Here is a 5,508-nt window from a genome sequence, read left to right as displayed (position 1 = left end):
TGAGATTATCCCAGGGCAGCAGTGTGCATCTTGTGAGTGCTGAGCAGAGATCCCTGGGCAGTACTCAGGCAGGAGAGGAGCCCACTCTCTCAGAGAACTGAGAGGGGTGAGTCACATGGGCTTATGGGGAGCATGGGAGTAGGGTGTGCCTCCCTCCACAGGGCTTGCCTGGAAAAAGTATGGTCTATCTCCCTGCTGTGGCCTCTGCCCACAGGAACCCCATGGCTTGGAACACCTAAGAAAAGAAATGCAGGTGTAGCGCTAGTGATCAAAGGGGGCTGATACGTTTTGGCTGTGTCCCTACCCAAATCTCATCTTGAATTGTAGCTCCCATAATTCCCACATGTTGTGGGAGGGACCCAGTGGGAGGTAATTGAACCATGGGGGCAGTTTCCCCCACATTGTGCTTATGGTGATGAATAAGTCTCAAGAGAGCTGACGGTTTCGATTTCATAAGGGGTTTCCCCTTTTGCTTGCCTCTCATTCTGTTTTGCCTGCTGAGATATAAGATGCGCCTTTTGCCTTCTGCCATGATTCTTAGGCCTCCCCAGCCACATGGAACTGCGAGTCCATTAAAGCTCTTTTCCTTTATAATTACCCAGTGTCAAATATGTCTTTATCAGCAGCATAAAAATGAATACAGGGACACCCCCAAAGCCCAAGAGTGAACCTCATGAGAGGGTCACCTCTCTCCACAACACACCACAGAGTAGGGCTGCAAACACCAGGAAATATAAAAAAGCCATCCAGCTGAGTAAAAGCCTAATTACCAGCAATGACTTTTAAGCACCATCTAGTGAATCACCGCCCAAACTACAACAATAAAAATACTTTGCTAATATACCCTACTGTGAAACCAAAGGCAAAAATGTGGCCACAAATTAAGACTCTACCCAGAGCCTCAGCCTGCCAAAAACATCCAGAAATAAAGTCAACTGACTATACTCAACTTACATCAGAGTTAAAAGAGCACTAGCACTCTAAGAAGAGAAAGAATCTGTGTAAGAACTCTGGTAATTCAAAAAGCTGGTGTCCCCATACCTGCCAATGAGTCCACTAGCTTCCCAACAATGGTTCATAACCAGTCTGAAATAACTGAAATGACATATAATTCAGAATCTGGATGGCAAGGAAGCTCATTAATATTCAGAAGAAAGTGGAAAGCCAATCCAAGAAATCCAGTAAAATGTTTTGAGAGCTAAAAGACAACATAACCATTTTAAGAATAAGCCAAACTAAACTTCTAGGGCTGAAAATTTCACTATAAGAATTTCATGATACAGTCAGAAGTATTAACAACGGAGTGGACCAAGCTGAGGAACGAATTTTAGAGCTCAAAGACTGGTTCTTTGAATCAAGTCAGTCAGTCAAAAATATAGAAAAAGGATTTTTTTTCTTAAATGAACAAAACCTCTGAGAAATACAGGATTATGTAAATAGACCAAATCTATCACTCATTGGCTTTCCTGAGAGAAAAAGAAACAACATAACAACTTGGAAAATATGTTTGAGGGTATAGTCCACAGAAATTTTCCTAATCTTGCTAGAGAGATTGACATACAAATCCAAAAAAAACAAAACAAAACAAAAATACAGGAAAACCCAGCTAGATACTATACAAGATGACCATCCCCAAGGCACTAAGTCATTAGTTTCATCAAGGTCAATGCAAAAGAAAAATCTTAAAGGCAGCAAGAGAGAAGGGACAGGGAACCCCATCAGGGTAGCAGCAGACCTGTAGCAGAAACCTTACAAGCCAGAAGAGATTAGCACCTATTTTATTGTTTTTTTGTTTTTGTTTTTGTTTTGACAGAGTCTCGCTCTGTCACCCAGGCTGGAGTGCAGTGGCACAATCTAGGCTCACTGCAAGCTCTGCCTCCCGGGTTCACGCCATTCTCCTGCCTCAGCCTCCCGAGTAGCTGGGACTACAGGCGCCTGCCACCACGCCTGGCTAATTTTTTGTATTTTTAGTAGAGACAGGGTTTCACCATGTTAGCCAAGATGGTCTTGATCTCCTGACCTCGTGATCCACCTGCCTCGGCTTCCCAAAGTGCTGGGATTCCAGGGGTGAGCCACCACGCCCGGCCATAGGGACCTATTTTCAGCATGCCTAAAGAAAAGAAATTCCAACAAAGATTTTATATCCTGCCAAAATAAGCTTCAAAGTAAAGAAGAAATAAAATCTGTCTCAGATCATCAAATGCTGAGAGAATTTGTTTTGACCAGACCAGCCTTACAACACGTCCTTAAGGGTGTGTTAAACATGGAATAGAAAAATGACTCCTGGCCAGGCGCGGTGGCTCAGGAGAATGAACCCAGGAGGTGGAAGTTGCAGTGAGCCAAGATCATGCCACTGCATTCCAGCCTAGGTGACAGAGTGAGATTCTGTCTCAACAACAACAACAACAACAACGACAAAAGTAAGAAGAGAAAGAAAAATGACTTCTGCTACCACAAAAACACACTTAAGGACATAGCCCATGGGTACTATTTCTTCAGTACATCTACCAGATGTACGAGGAAGAATTGGTATCAGTCCTACTGAACTCATTCCAAAAAAATTGGAGAGGAGACTTCTCCCTAACTCTTTCTACAAAACCAGCAACATCCTGATGCTAAAATCTGGCAAAGATACACCAACAAAAACAAAAAAACTTCAGGCCAGCATCACTTATAAACATAGATGCAAAAATCATAAACAAAAACACTAGCAAAACACTAGCAAACACAACAAAACAATGGATGTAAATCCAGCAGCACATCAAAAAGTTAATACACCAGAATCAAGTAGGCTTTATTCCTGGGATGCAAGTCTCATTCACCATAAGCAAGTCAATAAATTTGATTCACCACATAAACAGAATTAAAAGCAAAAGCCATATGAACATCTCAATAGACACAGAAAAGTATTTTTATAAAATCTCACATCTCTTCGTGATAAAAACCCTCAACAAACTAGGAATTGAAGGAACACACCTCCAAATAATAAAAGCTAAATAGTAACGGTCATCTGTAACAAACCCATCACCAACATCACACTGAATGTGCAAAAGCTGGAAACTTTCTCCTTAAGAAATGGAACAAGGATGCCTACTCACACCAATTCTATTCAACATAGCACTGTAATTCCTAGCCAGAGTAATCAAGCAAGAAAAAGAAATGCAAGGCATCCAAATAAAAAGTCAAACTGTCTCTCTTTGCTGATAAAATGATTCTGTACCTATAAAACCCCAAAGACCCTGCCAAAAGGCTCCTAGGACTCATCAACAGTTTTAGTAAAGCTTCAGGACACTAAATCAATGTACAAAAATTAGTAGAATTTCTATGCACCACTGATGTCAATACTCAGAGCCAAATGAAGAATTAAATTTTATTTGCAATAGCTATAAAAAAAGAAATACCTAGGAATACATCTAACCAAGGAGATAAAAGATATCTACAAGGAGAACTGTAAAGTGCAGATATAACACAAATAATCAGAAAATCATTCCATGTTCATTGATTAGAAGAATCAATATTATTAAAATGACAGTACTGACCAAGAAGCAGCTTCTCCTCTCCTTCTGGAATCTATGCCTGGTTCAGCCTGCCTGCCTCCACTCCTGCCTCCACCATGTCCATGAGGGTGACCCAGAAGTCCTACAAGGTGTCCATCTCTGGCCCCCGGGCCTTCAGCAGCTGCTTCTACAAGAGTGAGTCCAGTGCCTGCATCAGCTCCTCGAGCTTCTCCCAGGTGGTCAGCAGCAGCTTCCCGGGTGGCCTGGGCAGAGGCTACGGCAGGTTCTGTGGTATGGGAAGCATCACCGCTGTCACCGTCAACCAGAGCCTGCTGAGCCCTCTTAACCTGGAGGTGGACCCCAACATCCAGGCCGTGCGCACCCAGGAGAAGGAGCAGATCAAGACCCTCAACAACAAGTTTGCCTCCTTCATCAACAAGGAGCAGCAGAACAAGATGCTGGAGACTAAGTGGAGCCTGCCCCACAGAAGATGCCTCGGAGCAACATGGACTACATGTTCAAGAGCTACATCAACCCTCGGCAGCAATTAGAGACTGGGCCAGGAGAAGGTGAAGCTGAAGGCAGAGCTTGGCAACATGCAGGGGCTGGGGAGGACTTCAAGAACAAGTACCAGGATGAGGTCAATAAGTGTACAGAGATGGAGAATGAATTTGTCCTCATCAAGAAGGATGTGGATGAAGCTTACACGAACAAGGTGGAGATGGAGTCTCGCCTGGAATGGCTGACTAATGAGATCAACTTCCTCAGGCAGCTGTATGAAGAGGAGATCTGGGAGCTGCAGTCTCAGATCTCGGACACATCTGTGGTGCTGTCCATGGACAACAGCCTCCCCCAGACATGGGCGGCATAATTGCTGAGGTCAAGGGGCAGTATGAGGAGCTCGCCAACTGCAGCTAGGCTGAGGCTGAGAGCATGCACCAGATCAAGTATGAGGAGCTGCAGATGCTGGCAGAGAAGCACAGGGATGACCTGCAGCGTACAAAGACTGAGATCTCCAAGATGAACGGGAATAGCAGCTGGCTCCAGGCTGAGACTGAGGGCCTCAAAGGCCAGAGGGCTTCCCTGGAGGCCGCCATGGCAGATTTCGAGCAGCATGGGGAGCTGGCCCTTAACAATGCCAACACCAAGCTGTCCGAGATGGAGGCCACCGAGTAGCAGGCCAAGCAGGACACAGCGTGGCAGCTGCAGGAGTACCAGGAGCTGATGAACTTCAGGCTGGCCCTGGACGTCCAGATGGCCGCCTACAGGAAGCTGCTGGAGGGCGAGGAGAGCCGGCTGGAGTGTGGGATGCAGAACATAAGTATCCATACAAAGACCACCAGCGGCTATGCAGATGGGCTGAGCTTGACCTATGGGGGCCTCACAAGCCCCGGCCTCAGCTATGGCCTGGGCTCCAGCTTTGATTCTTGCACGGGCTCCACCAGGGCCATGGTTGTGAAGAAGATGGAGACCCTCGATGGGAAGCTGGTCTCTGAGTCCTCTGACGTCCTGCCCAAGTGAACAGCAATGGCAGCCCCTCCCAGACTATCCTTCCTGCGGCTGGCTGCCCCAGAGCCTGGGAGGGAGGCTGCTGTGTAGGGCAGCACAGGGAAGCGGAGACCCACCTAAGGCTCAGCCCTGGACTTCGGCCCACCTTTTGGAGGAGTTCATTGCCTGGGGTACCCCCCTTGCCCATGCCTCCAGCTACGTAACAATTCAATTGGTTTTTTGTTTTTTACAAAATAAAACCTCAGCTAGCTCTGCCAACTGTCAAAAAAAAAAAAAAAAAATCAGTACTACCCAAAGCAATCTACAGGTTAAACACTATTTCTATCAAAATACCAATTACATAATTTGCATAAATGGAAAAAAACCTAAAATTTATATGTAACCAAAAATGTTCCAGAATAGCAAAAGCCATCCTGAGCAAAAAACAAAACTGAAGAAATCGCATTACCTGACTTTAAATTATACTACAGAGCTGCAGTAACCAAAACAGCATGGTACTGGC

General features: G+C 45.3%; 1 pseudogene; it reads left to right on the top strand.

Annotated features, from left to right (window-relative positions):
• Positions 1-4,155: 4,155 nt before the first annotated feature.
• Positions 4,156-5,018, top strand: LOC100596270 (annotated as a pseudogene).
• Positions 5,019-5,508: the final 490 nt, after the last annotated feature.

The sequence above is a fragment of the Nomascus leucogenys genome, chromosome 12 (genome assembly GCF_006542625.1).
Source record: "Nomascus leucogenys isolate Asia chromosome 12, Asia_NLE_v1, whole genome shotgun sequence".
NCBI classification, from domain to species: Eukaryota; Metazoa; Chordata; class Mammalia; order Primates; family Hylobatidae; genus Nomascus; species Nomascus leucogenys.
Note: the sequence above shows the minus strand (reverse complement) of the source record. Positions and strands in the feature narration are given on the sequence as shown.